Raw genomic sequence first — 23019 nt, forward strand, 5'->3', positions numbered from 1 at the left:
GATTTACCCTGTCTCTAACCTCTCCATCATGTTCTACTTTCCTAAGGGCTCTGCTTCTGAACCTGTGTTTGGCTTGCTAAGTTTAACATTTTTATTTTTTTTGTTGTTTTGTTTTTGTTTTTTGTTTTTTGTTTTTTGTTTTTTTTTCGAGACAGGGTTTCTCTGTATAGCCCCAGCTGTACTGGAACTCACTCTGTAGACCAGGCTGGCCTCGAACTCAGAAATCCACTTGCCTCTACCTCCCAAGTGCTGGGATTAAAGGCGTGTGCCACCACTGCCCGGCTAACATTTTTAAATAAGCACCTGTTCTTCAGTCTGGGGTCTAAGGGGGTTCCACTCATTCTGTGTTGGGAGTTCCTAGTCTTTTGTGTCGGTTAATATTTTCCCAGTGTGGTTCTTAGATTTAGGATCCTATTGCTTTTCTTTTCATGTAGTAGAGACAGCTTGGCACTGAAGAATATGGTGCTGTGGCTCTTGTCCCATGTACCTTGGTAGCCAGTTGCTAGCTAGACCCTCATTCTGAAAGGTGAATTCACTCAGCATGTAACTCTTTGTTTCAGGAAATGTTTCATCCCTCAAATACTCAGCTTTCACACCTTGATAAAAATCATTCATCAAGTACTTAACTGCCAAGAGATTTTGTTTGTTTGTTTGTTTTGTTTTTTTTTTTTTTCAAACATATCGTTTTAGCCACAGTGGGACTAAGTATGGCAGAGTCAGGCCTGGGTATATAGGTGGGCATCACTATGGCAATAGCCTTGTTTAGATTTCTGCAGTTTGGTATTTTATTTTATTATTATTATTTTGGGGGTGGTACAACAAGTTTTATTGATGCTATTAAAGAGAGTAGGGCTCCTTAGGCCTTTCCTGTTATTGTGGGGGTCTGGGATGGAAACTGTGAGGGAAATGCTCAGTGTTGGGGGCTGAATTGTCACAGAGATTCCTCAGAAACTGAGGACAACCAAGGGCCTCCCTCTTGCTTGCACGTCCTTCCTGGGATGGGCAGTGGTTGGAGGCCATAAGCTACCACCCTGTTGCTGTAGCCATATTCATTGTCATACCAGGAAATGAGCTTTACAAAGTTGTCATTGAGAGCAATGCCAGCCCAGCATCAAAGGTGGAAGAGTGGGAGTTGCTGTAGAAGTCACAGGAGACAACCTGGTCCTCAGTATAGCCTAGGATGCCCTTTAGTGAATCCTCTGATGCCTGCATCACCATCAACTTCTTGATGTCATCATACTTGGCAGGTTTTCTCCAGGCAGCATGTCAGATCCATAACAGATATTTTATGGGTAGGAATACGGAAGGCCATGAGCTTCCCCATCAGCTCTTGGATGACCTTACCCATAGTCTTGGCAGCACCAGTGGATGCAGGCATGATATTCTGGGCAACCCCATGGCCAACATGTCTCAGCTTTCCAGAGGGGCCACCCACAGGCTTCTGAATGTTAGTGATGGTATAGACTGTGGTCATGAGTATTTCCATAATGCCAACGTTGTCATGGATGACCTTGGCCAGGGGGGCCAACCAACTGATGGTGCAGGAAGCATTGCCGACAATCTTGAGCAAGTTGTCATACTTCTTGTGCTTCACATCCATCATAAACATGGGGCATCGGCAGAAGGGACAGAGATGATGACCTTTTTGGAACCACCCATGGTGATGAAGATGCCAGTAGACTCCAGGACATACTCAGCACCAGCATCAATCACCCCATTTGATGTTAGTGGGATCTCACTCCTGGACGATGGTGATGGGCTTCCTGTGATGACAAGCTTCCCATTCTCAGCCTTGACTGTGCCATTGAACTTGCCGTGGGTGGAATCATACTGGAACACATAGATCATGCAGTTGACATCAATGAAGGGGTCATAGATGGCAACAATCTCCACTTTGCCAGATGAGCTGGCAGCCCTGGTAACCAGGCGCCCAATATGGCTAAATCCATTCACTCTGACCTTTACATCCTATCTAAGGGACAAGGCTGGCACTGCAAGAGAAGATGCGGCTATCTCCAGAAGAGGGATGAGCAAAGAGCCACAATTTGGCATTTTGAAAAAGACATCTTTGCACACATCTTCAGCAACATTAGGGTATCTGACTTGAGGGGGCCACATGGGAACAGCAAGACATCATTCAGCAGTGGAGGCATAATACTACCAACCCTCGTCCCAGGGAAGGAGAGTTTGGGGCTAATTTTATACACCAACCTGACTGGGCTATATCATGCCCAGAAATCTGGTAAAGCCTAGTTTTAAGAGTGTGTCTGTGAAGATACTTGTAGAAGAAATGAACATATAAAGTCACAAACCAGAGAAAGAGGATGGTCCTAGGCAGAAGTGGGTAAGCAGCATCCAAAGTCATAAGGGGGAGAGTGTTGAAATTGCGCTGTCTGGGAATGATGGTGCACCTCTTCCTGCTCCCAGATGTTATTACTTGTAGTTCACAGGCCTTCGGGCACACACACACACACACACACACACACACACACACACGGAGGGGGGAGGCATAGATGCACAGACAGAGACACACAGACACACAGACTCACACACATACACATAGACTCACACACACAGATACACACAGAAAGATGGAGGGAGGGCGAGAGACGACAGAGAGATACATAGATAATCTCACAGAGAAACACAGAGACAGACACACAGACTCACACACATACACAGACAGATACATATACCTAAGCTCACACATACACAGAGACACACAGTCACACACACACACTTACAAATTTTTATAATTCTGGAGAACTCTGACTAATAAAAAGTTTGATAGTGGGAGTGTTTCTAAAGAAATGAAACTTTAAGATTTTTTTTTTCTGAGTTACTACAAACTACTTTTGCAGTTTCTGGAATTGGCTCTTGAATCTAATCACATTTAAAAATGCAAATGAGCATGCATTTCCCATAGCCGATAACCTGTGGCCCATGGCCTGCATCTCCACTAGACACTCCTCCTAATCACTGTCATGTAGGAGATAGAGGTCACCCTATCTCCCTAGTCTTTCAGCTCCCACTCGTGGTTTATGCTGGCTGGGCAGTCTCCCCATCCTCTCCTGATTATTCAGTCCAGGATCTCCAGTTCATGCTTTGATGCCACTTACATTTAGGGTGTCTTTTCCTATCTCATGTATCCAAACCTAAATACCCCTCACAGACATACAGAGGCTTATCACCCAGTTGAGCCTAGATACTGTCAAGCTTACAATTCTTATTAACACAGAACCTTTGAACATTTTTAGAACTTAGAGACTATGATAATGTTGAGTGGTTGTGCCTACCATCTGTTCCTGGACAAAGGAGTGAATTAATCCAGTTTTAGTTTTGTCGATAAAAGTGCTTCATAAAATATCTAGAAGTTTCTGTGTGTATTCTGAAGGCATATCTTATCTTGCAGTTGGAGGGCTTAAATGGCTGAAAAGCAAACACAGAATCTTATCCTGTGATTAGCTAGTTATAATGGAACTAAAACTCTAGGTCTCATATGTGTCTCTGGTAAAAATAGGGCCACTGGTTGGAAAAATAGTGGGGTCCTGCCAGTTGTGGTGGAAATATGTGGAAAATCCTTGATGAAAATAGAGACATTGGACCCCTAAATTCTGATGAATCTTTGTGAGTTGAAGCTGTTTCCCCACTTATAATGGAATTTGGTCTCCCACTTTCAGCCAACATGACCGTCCATGAGCTTTACAGAACAATCCTGTTAGAATATTCCATACAGCACTGCTTCTTATTAGACAGTGCACTTCACAGCCAAGGAGGGGTGGCAAAAGGCCCATGCTGTGGAATTCAGCAGGCTTCCCACACTCTCCAAACTGAAGCAGCTGGCTTGATGAAATTACTGAATGGTTTTTTAAGGATTCAGGCCCAGTGCATGTTAGGTCTAGGGTAAGGTTCTCTATATGTTCTGAATCAGTGTCTTTAAATGGTACTGATTATTAGCCAGGATCCATCCTGAAATACAAAGTGAAGATGTCCCTCCCTGCTCACTAGCCACTACTAACAGAATTCTTGTTCATGTTGCTGATTGATGTCTTGCATTCTACTAGCCTAGAGAGGACTCTGTTCCACAATGAGGAATACTTCTACCATAAGACTCAAAACAAAGAATCTTCTGAACTGAAAGTTAAGGCTGTTCCCAGATGCCTTGGACACCTCATATCTCTACATCAACACATAAGTGGCTACAGCATTGCAGGGGTGTATTAGCTGTACAACTTAAGAGGAAATTGGACTACTGTTCCACAACGGAGAAAAATAGAGTCTAAGAAATTTCTTAACTGTGGCTCTTCATATGGCCATGCCCTGTGATTAAGGCCAATGAAAAGCTACAACCCAATCCAGGTAATGCTACTCATGGTGAGGATCCTGCAGAAACGAAGATTTGACTTCCTCCACCAGGTAAAGAAGCAGCTGGTTAGGCATCACCAGTTAGGTAAGGATGTGCTTTCTGAAGGCAAAAGAAATACAGACTGAGTAGTAGAAGATAGTCAAATTTATCTACTATCCTGTCTCCAGTTATAGAAATGAGGATGATGATCAAGGGTAGTTCCTCCTTATTTTGTTATAAATGCATGTGTGTGTACATATCACAAGCAAATGATTTTATTTTATTCTCTTAATGCCTTATAATGCAGCATAAGGTAGACTGGCTTTACACCAATCTGCATTTAGTATTGCTAACTTTGTGTCACAGTATTCAAATTATGAGCTATCAAGAGAGAACTAAGCATCATTCAAGGATTTCATCTTTTCTATGGGAGCGATTAGGGTATTTTTCCCCCATACGTAGGACTGTTGGATCATGCTAGGTGGGATTACTGACATTATTTGGAGATGAAGTATGCTTTAAGAAGAAGCGACATATAGGTTCCAAATTGACAGAGGGTCAACCTGTGATAATGTCAGCTTGCTTGGGCAAGGGATACCTAACCTGGTGGTAAAACATTCTTTCTGGTGTCAGTGAGGATGATTTCAGATGAGACTAGCATTTGAATAGATGGACTGAGTAAAGCCAACGGAGCCCTCCAATATGGATAGGCGTCCTCCAGTCTAGTTGGTAGCCTGAACAAAGCAAAAAAGGTAGAGGAATGGTGGGCTCACGCTTTCTTCCATAGCCGACATGACCATCTCTGTTTGCCTTGGCACATTAGCCTTGGTTATCAGGCCTATGAATGTGACCTGAAGGACCGCTGATTTCACCTGGACTGTGGATTGCAGGGCAGAGCATGTAACTTTTGCCCTTTAGGACTGCATGAGCCAAGTTTCTTAAATATCTGTATGTGTTCTCTGTCTCTATGTCTCTGTCTCTTTGCCTCCATATCTGTTTCTCAAACTATCTCTTTCTTCTGTCCCTTCTGTCTCTGTCTCATCTTTCTATCACTGCCTCTTTCTATCTCTGTCTATCTCTGCCTCTCCCCCCTCTCTTACTCTCTCTCTCTCTCTCTTGCTTGCGCTCTCTCTGTCTCTCTGCCTCTCCCCCCTCATCTCTCTCTCTCTCCCTCTCCCTCTTCCCCCTCTCTCTCTTGAACGCTTGCTTGAGTTCTCTCTGTCTCTCTGTCTCTCTCTCTCTCTCTCTCTCTCTCTCTCTCTCTCTCTCTCGCACGCTTGCTCATGTTCTCTCTTGCTCTCTCTCTCTCTCTCTCTCTCTCTCTCTCTCTCTCTCCTCTCTCTCTCTCTCTCTTGACTAATATATAAAAGAACTACTCTCAGGAAACCTGAGGGTATGTTCCTGAGAAGAAACAGTGTTGCAAGTTGTATCCTCTTTAAGAAAATGCCAAGCAAGAAATAAATACTCAGGTTCCCAGAAGTTTTCCCCTGAGAAACTCAAGCTAGGAGCACCAGGCTGTGTGGGCTTCTCTTTAGCTCAGGGTGACTGAAGGCTCTTGCGCTCAGAATTATCACCTACAGGCTGACCACGTGGAAACAGACCCACAAGTCCTGTACTGCCATATGCTCTCATGCTGTGTGGTATACAGATGCAATGATCTCAGGAATTCTTGGGGGTGAAAGCAGAGGGCTTGCCTACTTTGCTTGCCTTGCTCAAAGCTCTGGGAACATAATTGAAGTAGAGTTCTTTGTGACCTGATATGTATTGATGTGTGATGGCTTTGTTAATTGTCAACTCAGCAAAATCTAAATCTCCTAACAGGCAGACCTATTAGTGTGCCTGCAGGGAATTACCTTGATTACATGGATGGAGATGGACAGACTCAGTCACTGTGAGAAGCACTGTTACCTGACTAGATCCTGCACTGGATGAGCTAAGCAATGGTATGCCTTTATCCATCTCTGTTTCCTGGTTGTAGATGCAATATAACCAGCTGCTTGGAGCTCCTACTGTCATGGTGTCCCTGCCCAAAAGGGACACACTGTGAGTTAGCATAAACCCTTTCTCCAGTCAGTTGATCTTGTCAGCATATTTTATCACACAAACAGGCAAAATAGCTAAGACAGACAGCAACAACCTGGAGTGTTTAACCCAGAACTTTGATGAAGATCATAGGGGTTGTTGAAAAGCTTGAACTTGCCCTTTGTCCAAAGAGAGTGGACTTTGAGGGCCGGCCATTCTCTTTCATAGGACCACAGGAGGAGAGCTAGGTGTGCTTATATTGTTCTTGTCCAGGCTGTTTGGTTTTTTGGTGCTGCCAGAGTCTTGGTCTTAGCTTGCCAGAGTGCTCCAGCTCTTCTGGAGAGGGTGCTGTGACCCACTGAGTTCTAACCTGAATTATCTTAGTGTGTACCACCACGCTATCTCAGATTTATTTTTCTTGGGGATGTATCTTTTTAAAGATCTTGGTTCCCTGAAAGGAAGCTTCATGCACAGGGTATGAAGAGAACTGCTAACAAAACCTGGAGATGGATGGGGGATAAGGCACACCAGTAAGTCAGTGCTTGATCACAACAATGAGCAAGGCTTAGTGGGCCTCTGGGAGGAGCTGTGTCTTAATCGCCCAGGGCCCCCTCCAAGCTGCCTGGACAGATGAGGGCACAGCCACATCTTAATCCTATCTGGGGCCCCGGCACTCAAGCAGAGCCTTGCTTAAAGTGGGATGCTGCTATTCCTGGAGTAAGGAATGCATATCGTCATTGGCTTGGGTGTCATTGTTTTGGTGCCTATGAGAGTGGCCTCGTGTACAACAGGAGAGAGTCACTCGGCTTCCATAATGGATCTTGTGAAGTCACTAAAAAGAAATGTCATGATTCAGCTTTGTAAGTGATGACTATTTTAAGTGTGTGGGGTTTTTTTTATTCAAGATAGTATGCACAATCAAGCTACATGGACACAGTTTTTATATATCAGACACCTTATAACTGAATTTTATTAGCTCACATAGCAATAATAGCACTTGCTTTTTAAATACATCTAGCATATCTTTTAAATTAGTTATTTGTAACAGTAATCCGATGAGTGATGACTACCAGTTTATGGGGGGGGGAGGGGAATCAAGGCATAGAAGTGGTGGGTTTTGTTCCCCAGTGGTAAGTGGCAGAGATGAAATTTAAAGTCTCTATGTTGTCAACATATAATTAATATGCCTTACACAGTGGTGAGAATCTATAGCATTGAGCAAAGGCTGGGAGCTCATCTCTTCCTCCATAAAAGGTCCATCAGTGGGATTCGGCAACAATGTAACCGTGATAATTTGGGATGGACCAGGAGCATACAAACTCCTCATTAAAGTCTCTAAAAAAAAAAAAACAAAAAACAAAAAACCAACAAAACAAAACAATGAAGAGAACATTTAAAATGAGAGCAAGGAGCAACAGCTGTATATCTGACAAAGAAGAACTGAGCTTGCAGGAAAGGCATACATGGCTCTTCTCATAGAAGAAAATAATCTGAAGGTGTTGCCCATTAAAGCTGAACTGAAATCACAGAACACAGTCTTTGAACTAACCAGCGGTTAGCGCATCTTTTGAACTGATACATTTCTGAGCCAGGGTCATCAGTGAGAAGAGACAAGAGATATTAATGGCATCATTTTGGGAATTTTCTGGGTGAGAGGATGCTCTTCCGTAAACCTGTCAGCTCTGGCCTCAGATTTTTACCGAAACTCAGATAGCAATTGGTCCCTACTATGTTCCTGCCTGTTGGCAAGGAAGAGCATCTTTGTGGAGTACTGAATCCAACCAGTCATGGCTTTAAACTTCTGAAACCATGAACAGAATCTAGCATTTCTTCCTTTCAGTCCCCCCTCCCCGGGGTTCTTCCAGGTTTCTTTGTTTGTTTATTTGTTTTTGTTGTTTTTTGTTTTTCTTTACTCCAACAGAAAGTTGCCCAACCTACTAGAGCACTCTTGTTCTGCCTTTTATTTTACTCCAGGCATTAGTTTATCTTACTCTCTTATTATTCTATGTATGATTGTCTTCCCCATTAAAGTTATAAGGCCCAGACTTCGAATTTTATAGCTTTCTTTTAACACTTTCTACTGTGTCTAGCACAGTAATTATTTGTATGATGATTGTCCAGGCCTGTATGTGCCTGAAGTGTACAAAGTTTAAGTACATTTCCTATGGGACCCCTGAAGTTCCTAATGTGTCATCCTTGGGAAGGGATATTACCAATCATAGGCTATCAGATCAATCTAATCTAATTGAACCTAGCAAGGATGAAGGCAATGGTGTTGTTCATAAACTTCAGCCCTGTGATCAGCTCTAATGACCTTCTGCTTCTCCTGGGCTGCCTAGAGCCTCGCTATAGGTCTCTTCAGCATTGCACAAGTGTAGTGTGAGACCTTTTCCCTCCTTGATATACTGGGCCTCTTTTCTCCGTTCCTAGAAAAGATTCTGTGTACTGTGTCAATGTGGTAGGCTACTTTAGCTCCATCTCTGGTTAGGAGGTCCCCTTTGATAGTAAACACATCTAGGCTGTATTAAAGGACTATAGATATTATCAATCAACAGTAGTAATTTAAGTTTTGATATAAGTATTTTCTTTTGTATTATGTATAAAGACTTAAATAAGTTGAAATTGAGAACTGCTATTGGAATAGAAAGGTTATGAAAACATAAGTGGTGACTCAGTAGATCCTGAAAAACAGGTTGGAAATTGGCATTTATATTGATCAACTGGGAAGTTGACATTTGCCTCTTTGTCAAAGCATATAGTGGTGCAATAGGAGACGCTGCAGTACGGGGGATGGGGTGTGTATTTACAGACCTCAGAATGGTGCTCAGTAATACGGCTGGCAAAGACTAAACTGGGTTTTCATTCAGATAAGCAGTCGCTCCTGAGCCATGGCTGCCCACTCTCTTCTGTGGCGGAGGACCATGAAGTGGCTGAGCTGGGCAGTGTAAAGACTTTGTGAGTGGTTAGTTCTCTTCATGGCAGTAGCTGAGAAAGGTGATGTCAGGTTGTGTTACAAAGGAAACTACCCGGTTTGTCAGACTGTAGGTAGAAGCCACTGGAGCTAGTGCTGCACTTTGTGACTACTGCTGAACTTTCCCAACATCCGTTCTTTACCTATAAATCCCTGTCTCTCCCCTCCTCTCCTCGACTCTCATGGCTAACTCATTCCCTCTGTTTTCAAGGTTTATATCCTCACTGGTACCTGGTATTGGGGCAAACCTGTCTGCTCACACCTCTTAGCACATTATGACAGCCCTCCTCTGACCAAGAAGTCTGTATTGATGATTCCACATCAAGTGTGTATAAGTTTAAAAATTGTAATAAAGCATTCATATTATGAAAGCTAGTATTTAACAAATTTCGAGTGCTCAGTTAAACAGCATTAAGTACCTTCATGAGGTTGTGCAACCTCTCCTCTGTCACCAGAAAAATCTCATTGTGCCAAACCGGAACTCTACTCATGAAACTCTGTACCCTTTTGTCGCTTGTGGCTTGTGACCTCCAACACATCCCTGGTGCCTATGATTTTTTGCCTGTTTGTGGCATCAGGATAGGAGTGCACCCACGCAGTATTAATCTACCTGTACAGTATTAGTGTACCTGGACAGTGTTAGTGTACCCACACAGTGTTAGTGTGCCCACACATTGTTAGTGTACTCACAGCGTTAGTGCACCCACACATCCAGTGTTTGCTTTTGTGCCTGCCTTATTTTCACTTGGCAGAATCCTTGAAGTGTCACCCACAATACAGCATGGATCAGAACTTCTTCTTTTTTTTTTTTTAAGGTGCAAAATGTCCTCTCTGTTGCGTATTTCATCTCTGCCTTTAGGCTATTGTTATCAATGCTGCTCAGGAAGTCTCTTCCTCAAGCTACGGGGGACTTGCTAGCTCATCGGGTGTTTCCAGGCCTGACTTCTGGAGCCATGGCTTTGAGACCCCTTTGCTTCTTCCTCTCAGTGCCTCTTGTCAAGGTGGCCCGGCTCCCAGCATCTTTCCCGTGCTTCGCTCAAGCCAAGCACAAACTGCTCCTCTCCCACAGGCCCCTGTGCCCCTGCAGGTGTCAACTCAAGCTCTCCTCCCTGACAGCAGGTCCCAGACATGGCAAAGTAATTGCAAAGGCATGCTATGAGTCTTTGGGTTTTTTTTTTCCCCCAAGAAAATATACCACCATATGCTAGGCAAACTTCTCCCACCACAGTCTTAGTTTGTTCTATATGACTGCCCCGGAAGCTCCTGAACTCCACCGTCCTCTCCTCTCCCCCTTGTTTAAGTGGCTATGGAGTTCATCTTACACTATCAGCTTTGTTTGTTTGTTTCTCTACTGTCTTTTTTATGGTGAGTGTGGTGAGTGTTATATTTTATTTTATTTTATTAGATATTTTCTTTATTTATATTTCAAATGATGTCTCCTTTCCCAGTTTTCCCTCCATAAAAAAAAAAAAAAAGCCCTGTTCCCTCCCTCCCCCTTCCCCTGCTCACCAACCCACCCTCTTCTGCTTACTGGCCCTGGAATTCCTCTACACTGGGTCATAGAACCTTCACAGAACCTCCTCCCATTGATGACTGACTAGGCCATCTTCTGCTACATATGCAGCTGGAGCCCTGAGTCCCACCATATGTGCTCTTCGGATGGAGTTTTAGTCCCTGGGAGCTCTGAGGGTACTAGTTAGTTCATATTGTTGTTCCTCCTAAGGAGCTGCAAATCCTTCAACTCCTTGGGTCCTTTCTCTAGCTCCTTCATTGGGGACCCTGTACTCAGTCCAATGGATGGCTGTAAGCCTCTATTTCTGTATCAGTTGGGCACTGTCAGAGCCTCTCAGGAGACGGCTATATCAGGCTCCTGTCAGCCAGCACTTGCTGGCTTCACAATAGTGTCTGGGTTTGGTGATTGAATATGGGAAGGATTCCCAGGTAGAACAGTCTCTGGATTGTCCTTCCTTCAGTCTCTGGAATTCTTTCCATGGGTATTTTGTTCCCCCTTCTAAGAAGGATCAAAGTATCCACACTTTGGTCTTCCTTCTTCTTGAGTTTCTTGTGGTTTGGGGATTGTATTTTGGGTATTCCGAGCTTCTGGGCTAATATCCACTTATCAGAGAGTGCATGCCGTGTGTGTTCTTTTGTGATTGGGTTACCTCCCTCAGGATGATATTCTCCAGATCCATTCATTTCCCCAAGAATTTCATAAATTCATTGTTTTTAATAGCTGAGTAGTACTCCATTGTGTGAATGTACCACATTTTCTGTACCCATTCCTCTGTTGAGGGATATCTGGGTTGTTTCCAGTTTCTGGCTATTATAAATAGGGCTGCTATGAACGCAGTGGAGCAGGTGTCCTTATTGCATGTTGGAGGTATATGCCCAGGGGTGGTATAGAAAGGTCCTCTGGTAGTACTCTGTCCAATTTCCTGAGGAACCACCAAACTGATTTCTCTACTGTCTTTATTTCGCAAAATCACCTGGCTGCTGACCCAAAGCATTTTCTCTCTTAAGGTTAAGAATGGTCAGGGCTGGGAAGATGCTAAGTGCTTCGAACACTGGCTGCTCTTCCCGGGGGATAGACACAGGTTCACCTCCCAGCATCCACACAACAGCTCACAACAGTCTGTAACTCTAGCTTTGCAGGCTCCTTTTACACCAGGCATGCACCCATACACACAGGCAAAATAACCACCAGTCACAAAGGATGGACAATTTTTTAGATGCTTCTTTCAATAGCTTCCACCTCTTTTATATGCATCTTGGGAAACTTCTTCGCTGTTTTGTAATATTTTGCAAAAACAATATTTTCTTCCAGATAAATGTAAGCCATGTCCTAGTAAATTCGGAGCCACTTACAGCTTTGCTTAGAAAACATTATTGTCACTAGTGCAAATTCCTTGCTCAAGAAGTCCAAGGGGACAGGAAGCCAGTGTCAACTTGTTGTTCCAGCCTTATGCCCAGCACACTTCCCTTGCCCTCAGAACTCGAGGGAACAAGAGCATCACTCCTGCCATCCCTGGGTTTCCTGCCTCTTCTCTTCCCCTTTGCTGTCCTTTAATCCAAGTCTACCCATCTCCCAAGTTCAAGGTCAAGATGCTACTTGTGTCCAAACAGACTAAATAAAATGTGTGTAAAGATTCTTGCAAGCATCCAGGATTTACTGACCACTAGATAAATACTACATACTAGATCCTTTTCTCTGTTTGGTTATTACTCTGATTTATGATGTATCATCAGTCCTTTCCTCGATGATGATTGTAGGTATTGCATGGCGTATATTATAACACAGAAGACTCCATTCAGGCCAGCCTAAACACAAAGTGAGGCTTGTGGAGTCACGTAACTGAAAAGCTTGGCCACTTTGAGCAGACTTGTCCTTGATTCCAAAATCAACCCTGCTGGCCTCTGTGGATTCATCCTAATTAGCCTCTTGCACATGTGAGAAAGCTATGCTCCCTCTGGCCTTCCCAGTTCAAGCGCAGAAGAGACGCCTGCTCTCCAGGGAGCTCCAGTAGTGACTTGGTGTTGACCTGGTCACAGCTTGCTGTGGTTTGGTCTGCCTGGGCCAGCCCTTGCTCTCTGCAACTCGGGCTGCCTGCTTCTCTCTTCAGGGATTTGGAAATTCTACACCTCTCCCTGCAGACTGTTCCATGGTGTATAAATCCAGCGTTAAGAAAGTCTCCTTGATCTTTCCAGTGTTTCAAGAGATCATGTTTCATCCTTTGTCTTCCAGAGAAGGTGGAAAGCCATCGAGCAACTCTCTTTAAGATAATGTACTCTAGATGGTGGTGATTAAGTGCCTAGTGGCTCTTTTTGTTTTGTTTTGTTTTGTTTTTTTCTTTCTGTGAAAGGCATTCTGTCCCTTAACCTTTCCAGGAAGAGCCTAATTTCAGATCCTTTGACCCAGAGCACAGTTTTACTTAAGCTCTGGACTGTACTTTCCAGCCAGAACTTGACTGGAGACCTCCCTCAGACACAGCCTTTCTCCAACCTCCAGGGATGTCTGGAAGGACTCAGCTGTGTTGGCTGGGACCTTGGGCTGCTGCCAAGCCTTGTCTGCTGCTGTGGTTTCTTGGCTCACTATACACACACACACACACACACACACACACACACACACACACACACATTCAATCTCTCTCTCTCTCTCTCCCTCTCTCTCCCCCTCTCCCCCTCCCCACACCCTCCCTCTCTCTCCCCCTCCCCCTTACCATCCCCTATCTCTCCCCTTGGTGACAGCTACTGACCTGACTTTCTCAGAACTCCTCACACAGGGAATGGCTAGGGTTTGTGCCCTGCCCCCCCAGACAGTTCAAGTCCTTCTGCTGTGAGTCCCAGTGATCCAATTTCTGAGTTCCCACAGTGGACAAGATGGGAATGTGAGATGTGATTTGCTGTTTTGGTTTCAAGAAATGAAACGGAACCAAGAGCTGTTTTGTAACGACTCTGCCCCTCCTTCTCTGGTGTCCGGCTTAGCTGCTCTGTGGCCTGTTGGCCCTTAGTGGTGCTTCCAGCTTTCTTTGAATGTATCCAATAAATTTTAAAAGGGGGCATGTGTTAGGGGAAGAAATTAGAAGCTAACAAACAAAATGGTAGGCAAGTCTGGTACTAGATGTGGGATGGTTTTGTGTGTGTTCTCTATCATTGCTAGAATGCTACATGAATTCTAGAAAAAAATCAGAAAACAAAACAAAACAAACAAACAAAAAACAAAACAAACAAACAAAAAAACCATGCCAGGGTCTGGAGAAGTGGCTCAGTGGATAAGAGCACTTACTGCTCTTGGAGAGGATCTGGGCTTAGTTCCCAGCCCCCATATGGCCACTCACAAGCACCTGAAACTCCTCTTCCAAGGGATCCAATGCCTTCTTCTGACCTCCTTGGACTCTTTCACACATGTGGTGCAAATACACACACTCAGGCACACATACACGCGCGCGCACACACACACACACACAGAAATAAACACTTTTAAATGCTAGCAACTGTTGAGATTAATGCTAAGCTGTTAAAGGAATAAAATGACGGTTAAACATTTTTTTTTCAAGCAAATACGAGCAAAAAGAAAAGAATCGTAGTATAATTTAGAATAAGTGGGATCCCTCATAAAGCACACTTAGGATAAAGGCGGTACCATTTTACCAATCAACACTGACAGCAGGTAAATGCATATGAATCCTGATGGTGTCAAGCTCTGAAAGAACAGCACTAAGCTTTCAAACAAGAACTGACATGGAAGTAGAAATAACAGAAAAACAGTTCTGCAGACAGAGGCAGCAGACTTTGACAATCACTAGAAAGGAAAAGGCTTGAAAATCTGGAATTATTAAAGGTGATTACTAGGCAAATACTGGATTTCATACCAGTGCAACAACAACAAAATAGATAGATAGATAGAGATAGATAGATAGATAGACAGATAAGCAAACCTTTCTTTAAGTATTATTTAAATCTCTTGCAAACTAGATGATATATAAGTTCATAGATAAAGCTTTTGTCTAAATTTTTTGTCTAAATAAAAGATCAAACAAAACCTAAAGCTTTTGTCTAAATTTTTTGTCTAAATAAAAGATCAAACAAAACCGCATAGGTCCAAACTCTTAAACACTTGGAAAACCCAAGGCCCTTACAAAATTTAATTTTAAAAATTTATGCTTTTAAGAAAAGTATATTTGTTTGTTTTGTATTTAGTAGAGTTTAAAATCTTGGCTCCTACTACTATGGTGCAAGCCCAAAAATAAGAACAATTTTTAGACATTGTAGTTCATTGTAGTAAGACTGTACTTCAATGACCCTCACATCACCAAATGATTTTACCTCCCTAGTAGCTAAGCTAAGAGTTGACAGTTCTGCTGTGCTAAGGAGTGAATTGTAGGCATGATTTTTGTATACAGATTTCCTGCTATGGTCAAAGCTCTTTGACTGGAGTGATTGTCTTCATTCTCAGCCCACAGAGAACAGGTTACCTTCATTTAAGAAATGGTGTGTGTATTAAAATGGTCTATCCATGAAGTCATTCACCAACTGTTTCAATGAACAATGGTTCTGCTTGGAGGGTGGCACAGACATTAGGTGAGGGTAAGAATCTGGTTCATTGGCTATGTTGATTTTGAAAAGTATTCATCTCAGAGAAAGAGTAAAGTTGTTTTCTTCAAAATTGACACAATAGTTACAAACATCAAGCAAAGCATTCAGTCTCACTCTTTGTGGTTCTCTTACAAGCCACCTCCCAAGTTAATTGTTTATGTCTCTTTTGGCTGTATAAATAATTTTGAAATATGTAATGTTCTGAAAACTATAGTATAGTGTAAAAACATCAAATAAACGATACTACTAATAGAGAGGCTAAGATAGGAGAAGCATGGTTTTAAAACCGTTATGTGGTACCTGGAAATTTATATAAACAAAAAGACTTTATCTATTTATGTTCATTTAAAAAAAACTAGTAGTGATGTATTATTTTAAAATATACAGCTAATATGTTTGGAGTTATTTAAAATTTATATTGAGAAAAATGTATGTATTTTCAGTATTGCTACAGATGACCATCTATGTAAGACTGTTTGATTGTTTTATATCAAACAACTTTTATATTACTCATTTTTATTGTTACAATATTTTATAAATTTTAAAGAATATGACAAAATAAAAAAAAGGTATTGCAGATATTGCAGGGGGGTCTCTGAGAGGAGTTGGGGTACAAAAGGGAAAGAAGAATGTGATGTAATTCTAGTTACTTAAAATATGTTTTTAAATGTTAACAAATTCAGACAAACTGAAGTTATATATCTTTTCTCATCATAATGCAATAAAACTTAAATCAATTAAAAAAGAAAAGTATAAAACTCAAAATTTTATTTGTGAGCATTCTTGGAATTTGTTCGTATCAGTACAAGGAAGTATGATGAGACTTCTCTATGTTCTCATTATCAAATCAGAGATAATAAAAATCAATAAGTGTGAGAAACAAACATACAAACAAAAACACAAAGCAAGCACAAGCGAAGGTAAACATAAATACAGGGATATATGAATTGGAAGATAGGCATAGCAGACAAATGCAAATATTTACAAAATGTTAAGGCCAAACAAAATGGGGAAACTGAAAAAAGCAACAATATGAATATGGAAGAAACAGAGAAGGGTGAGTCTGAAGACCTGTGATCTTCCCTTAGCACCCATGCTGAGCAGCTCAAAACTGTGGTTCCAATTCCAAGGGATTTGACACCATCTTCTGCCTTCCATGGGCACCCCTACACACATGGCACACACACACACACACACACACACACACACACACACACATACACACTGCAAAAAGTAATTTAAAAATTGTAAAATATGAATAAGTGACAGGGGTTAAGTGGGAATATTTTGAAATATTTGAAATGTTGAAAATATTGAGTATATTGAATACATTGAAAATGCTTTGAAAACAGATGAAATAGATGATTTTCTTGGGAGAAATTGCTAAAATTAGTCAAATAGGTTATATATATATATATGGAAAAGAAAACTCCTCAAAGAATTTGGCAGGATCGTGAATAGAAATCTCCTTTTACAGTGATTGCAGCAACAAAATGTCCAAACCTTCTGAAACTTCTTTTAGCTCCAATCTGCCTAAAGAATTCTTTAAAATTTCAAAAACTGTGACTTCTTTTTTAAAGATATATTTTATCATGTTTAATTACAAGGTGTATATGGGTGTGTGTGTGTGTGTGTGTGTGTGTGTGTGTGTGTGTACATGTGGGTATAGACAGTTGTGAGCTGCCTGACATAGGTACTGGAAACTGATTTTGGGTCCTATGAAAGAGCAGCAAGTGCTCCGAAATGCACTTCTCTCCAGCCCCAGCGATTTCTATATTATGCAAATGATTTTAAAAATAAGCAAAGTTTAAAATCTATCTAGTTTGACTTATCCATTCAGGGGTTAGCAGATATATTTCAAAAGTTAGAGGATTCAGCAGGGTGACACATGTGGCCCTAATGAATGTAAACATGCCTATGAAATGCAGCATATGTACAGCTATCACAGCATATCATAATGACCCCACACTTCACACAATTCAGAGTAAACAAACTGGAATATATCCATACTAAAGAATGTCTTACATCAATATAAAATGGATCTCATATGGATACAGGACAAAATAAAAACATCAGAAACACTATGGTAAGTAAAAAGAAATTAACTGCAAAATATATTAGTTTATGTCTACAAGACCTATAGCAAAGTCAAGGCTGGTGGCCCACTCCTTTAACCCCAACACCCAGGAGGCAGAGGCAAGTGGATCTCTGTGAGTCTGAGACCAACTTGCTCTACATAGTGAGTTCCAAGACAGTCGGTGTTGCATAGTGTGACCTTGTTTCAAGACATAAAAAATTAAAGTCAAGAAAAGACAAACTTCGGTAGAACAGAAGCAGATCGATGGCTTTTAGAGACAGGTATAATAGTGGGAATTGACTTTAAATGAATAGAAGGGAGTTTGGGGGACAGTAGAAACTATTCTAAACTTAGGACTCTTTAAAACTGTCCTAACCTTGATGATAATCACAAAACCGTAAACTTCTGAGGTACAATGCAGCAAAGATTTGGTTTGATGGATGTGTGACCTATAACTTTCAGTATGTAACTCTGGGCTGCACTTTTTGCAAAAATGCATGGAATTCTCAAAATTTTAATGGGCTTAGCTTCAATTGATAACCCTTTGCCTCCAAAAAAAAAATACACATGTGGGGAAAGTAAAGGAGTGTGCATTGTAGAATTCCCCTATGATAACCATAAAGCAGAATATTACCCGAAGTCCCATGTAAGGGGATATGAAATTCTAGTGCATTATGCAATGAAATCCACGCACATGACAAGAGTGAAGGTCATAAAGATTGCTTAATGACATGGGAAGATGATCAAAAACTAATGTCAAGTAGAAAAGAAAAGTGGGGTCTAATTGCATATGCGCTAACCCTAAATGGAAACATGCAAGTGGCTTTTGGAAGTGAAAGGCTTAGGGACTTACACCTGTCTCTCAGTAACTGAACCCTTCCGCCTCAGAGGCGCATGGTGGTCATCGCATTTTCTGCTGTTCAATGAAAGCAGTGCATTTTCACATGGGGAAAGAAGAAAATGTGTAGTGTGGGTCCTGACCAGATGAGCTTCTATTAGGCAAGGTAGGGCAACACCAAGGCCCATATGTCTGTAAATTCTTCTGATTCAGCAGAAGCACAGGAACAAACAACTGAGCTAAGGTGGGAGTGTGTGTGTGTGTGTGTGTTTGTGCCTGCATGCACACACTTTACAGGATGTACACAATGTTGGGTCTTTAGGACTGAGAAAAAGTTTACCACCTTTGACTGATAGAGCATTTTGACAACCTAGCCACACTGTGTCTCCAGCTTGGCATCATACATCCATCGCTCATGTGTTTCTAGTAACCAAGGTGCTGCGGTACACAAAGTGCTAGACGCGTGTTAGCAGCAGGACTCACAGGAATAGTGTGGCCAAGGGCTCCAGATAACAACGGTCCTCTAGGACTTCCTTCTTTCAAAGTTCAGTGATCTGTGTAGTGTAAGTAGTGGGGACAGAGAGTCATCAGGAGCAGGAGAGCAGAGGCACAAGGACAACCAATTAGGAGGCCACAGCCAGATGAGCTGTCAACTTCCAGTGGCCTCTGCCGTAACAAGGGGATGCCGTATAGCCTTTGCTCTTTGAAGCTACTTGCCACAAACACTTCTCCACCTAAGCTTTAAGATAATTAAACAAATGAGAAATGAACCAGACTCTAGCCCCAAACCTTCTAGCGCTCTGGTCTTTAGCACTAATAACTTTGTTCTAGCCTTACCACCTGCCTGCCTGGACCACGTGCGGGAGGAACCGGTAACGAGGCTCTGTGGCCCTGATGAGTGCTCATTAAGGAAGCCACTTGGTTTGAAGACCCACCCCAGACAATCTGATGGTGGATTTTATTGAAATAATTTTATAAACAAGGCTTCAGACAGGGTTTTCTCCTGATGAGTGTTCCAAGCTCATTACCACCCTCAGAAAGACATTTAAAGAGATAAAAATAAAAGTCTAGGATTAAAACACTTTCACCTTTAGGCAAAACAGTCTCCCTGGGCTTCAGCTTTCTTCTTCTGTAAAAAATGGTGATGATATTCCCCTTCCCAGAGCATCTGAGGAGCTGGGGCTGAATTCTAGGTTGAGTTCTTGGCAGTTGGGTAAGAAGAACTCATAAATGCGATTACTTTTAATAGCATGAAGAACCTAACATAGATGTCTCATCTCTCTTAAGATAGGGCAAGATGGAGGAGTTAGGGAAAGGTCTGCAGGAGCTGAATGGGTTTGCAACCCCATAGGAAGAACAACAATACCAACCAACCAGACCTCCCAGGGCTCCCAGGGTCTAAACCACCAACCAAAGAATACATATGGAGGGACCCATTGCTCCAGTCACATAAATAGCAGAGTGTAGCCTTATCTGGCATCAATGGGAGGAGAAGCCCTTGGTCCTGTGAAGGCTCGGTGCCCCGGTGTAGGGAAATACCAGTGTGGTCAGGTGGGATTGGGCAGGTGGATGGGGAGCACCCTCATAGAAGCAGGGGGAGGGGGGATGGGATAGGAAGTTTGCGGAGGAGAAACCTGGAAAGGGGATAACACTTGAAATGTAAATAATAAAATATCCAATAAAAAAAGTAAAGGAAAAAAATGGGACAAGAGCCATGTAGAGGAGAAACAAACACATTTCAGTAAGTCAGCCCTGGATCTGGGAAGCCCACCTGGCTTTAATTAGACTGATGTTCTCCTGCCAATATTGCCTTTTCTCTTAATCGTCTTTTAGGTTCATGACTGTTACCACAGAATGACTCAATGTGTTTGTCACACAGCTATTACAAAAGCAGAGTGACCCAAGGAAGGTGCTCTCAGAGAAAAACATGGGCCCCAGAGTCCAGTGCAGCTGGACACCTCACACCTGACTCAGCTGCCCTATAGCAGGAGGCAGAGGGCTCTAAAATCCCTGTGGACCACGGGAGGGATGTTCTTGCATTGTAAGTTCATTCCATAGAACGAAGCTCAAAAGCCTGCACAGAAGCATCATGCCCAAGAAGTGTGAAAGAGCTGGAGAGGGCTCAAGGATGATCGACAGCTCCCTTTCTGAAGGCAGTTTCTTAATTTTGCATCAAGCATAAATAGTAAGCTTTAAAAAAAAAAGGAAGAAAAAGAAAAGGGCATGTTGGCAGCAAAGCCTCAGATCTCTGAGATTAGACAAAAGGGATTTTAGTACTGAGGGGAAGTTAGAAATGAAGGGAGCAGAAAGAGCATGGTTTTTGCTGGGAGAGCTCACACAACCGAGTGGCTGGTTGGAGCTTTCTAGAATCGACCCCATCATCCATGACTCTGAGTTCAGCTGTTCCATGCACTACCAGATACTTCAAATAAATAATTTAAAAGTCCCTAGCTGCCAATGCCAAGTTCAAATGGATTTATGGGGCGTTTGGGCCTCCTGTTGTCAGACTGGGAGACTTAATGAGAGGTTGGCAGTGGCTCAGGCAATGAGGATACTCTCATGAGGGTCCTAAGAGCGGCATCCATCTCCTGGGCTCTCGTCTTGCTGCCACAGCCTCCAGGACCACAGTCCTGGCTCACTCTGTTCTATAGGCTCTACTTATTCTCATTTGTTGATTGACAGTGGCCACCTGCCGTACTACGGGGCTTACACTGGCTGTCTAGACAATGGGACACCTTGCCTGGCCTACACTGGAGCCTCTCTCTGGACACCAGCAGGGAGGGGGGAGTGTTGAAGATAAGAGCATCATAGAGTGCAAACGGCCCAAAGTGGAGCCAGAGGAACCTATGAGATCATCCGGAAGAGCTTGGGAATTCACTGCCATTTGCCTACTTGGCTTCGGATGAAAAGCATATCTTAAAGCTGCTCAAAATGTGTCTGATTCATCTGTAACCGAGAATGAGACCAATCAGGGATAAGAAGCAAGTAAAATCCTTGTGATCACAGAGCCAAGAGAGCCTATTTTAAAGCACTTAATGTATTTTTTTCTTAAAGATATATACACCAACTGTAATTAAGCTCGCTCTCTCCTTGTGATCTTGGCGAGATGTTAAAAAAGAGATAGAGGGAGGGAGTTGACTTGCCAAGTGGATTTTTCTAAGCGTTCTCAGCTCTAATTAAAAGTCCTTTGTGCAGGGCCAACCAGCAATCAGCTTCCTAATTAGAGTTGAGCAAACTGCCTTAGTGAACTGTGGATTTCTGTGAACCCAGGAATCTGGGGGAAAGTCTGTCTATTTTGCAAAGGGCCATCTTTTGAAGCTCAGACACCCATTCCTGAAAGGCACAGCTCACAAAGCAACTTCACAACTCTGCTGCTATTGGGCCAACTATTTTCACCTTCTAGTGGCCCATCAGTGTCCTCCATATTGTGCAAAACCTTGGCTCACAGCATTACCAAGAGATGGTATATTAAAAAAACAAACAAACAAAAAAAAAAGCCAGGATGTGGCATTATGGGTGAATTAAAATGCTAGTAGTTTTGTTCCTTGTTAGTTTCAGACAGAGACTCCTGAATCCTAGGCTGGCCTTGAACTTGTTGTGTAGTTGAGGAGAGTCTTGAACTCTAATTCTCCAGCATCTACCTCACGGGTACCAGAATAGGCACACCCACAGTTATAGATGCCGAGGATAGAACCCAGGGCTTCATGTATGGCTAGGTGTTCAATGTACACTAAGACTACAAATGAGCCACACCGTATCATCAAATATGCCAGTGTTTCATTACTTGAATACCATCCTATCTTTAACTGGATACTCTTCAGATTCGTGTTAAATAGACATACCAGTGATCGTTGTTTGCCAAACACAGCACAAAGAACTATGTAAAAAACTGACTCATCCACCACCAGACTTCCATGAGCCAGCTCCTGCCATTTCCCCCATCACAGACAGGACCAAGGATCACAACAGTCAAGTGACCGGCTCACATTATTACTAGAAAGGATGGAGCCTGCCTGGGTCCACCTGCAGTCTGCCATGTTCCAACTTGTGCTTTCCCCGCTCCGTGCCCACATCCACAGGTCAGAGTACCCAGACAGCACATAGTCGGAACAATGCAATCTCATTTGAGCTCACCCTCCCGATTCCCCAGACCCATATGTCCACATCGAGACCTTCCGAAATGCAGGCTTTCAATAAAGAGATTATACTGGAGTATAAACTAGAGGACATTGCTAGTCTTCACTCCCAGAACTGTGGAGAGAACACCAACAATGTTACCCTTGTCTTTCTCCATTAGAGACCAACAGTCCCAAAGCCACCGTACCCAGGGGAGAAGCTCATAAACAATGTGTCCCCTTGGTTTGCCCCCTCTCAGGCACACCTTTCCTAGAAACATAGGCATTTCAAAAGAGGAATCATTTATGATCATGTGATTGTCTTACTGCTCTCATTCTGGTCAGATGCATGAATATAAATAGATAAAGCCAGGGGCAAGGTAGGAGCCTTAGCCTCAGCTCTCAGGAGGCTGAGGCAAGAGGATCAATTGAATTTGGGAGTCTGAGGCTACCTGGTCAGCATAGGAAGATTTGTTTAAAAACAAAACCAAAAAGGGATAGGGAGAAGGCTTTCAATGGGCTGTCTTTAAAATACTTTTTTTTTTTTTTTTTGCT

General features: G+C 42.7%; 1 pseudogene; it reads right to left on the reverse strand.

Moving 5' to 3' along the window:
• Positions 1-931: 931 nt before the first annotated feature.
• The window catches only part of LOC116088937, a 68810-nt pseudogene continuing 46722 nt past the window's right edge, over positions 932-23019 (reverse strand).

Source organism: Mastomys coucha, unplaced genomic scaffold (assembly GCF_008632895.1).
Source record: "Mastomys coucha isolate ucsf_1 unplaced genomic scaffold, UCSF_Mcou_1 pScaffold14, whole genome shotgun sequence".
Lineage (NCBI taxonomy): Eukaryota > Metazoa > Chordata > Mammalia > Rodentia > Muridae > Mastomys > Mastomys coucha.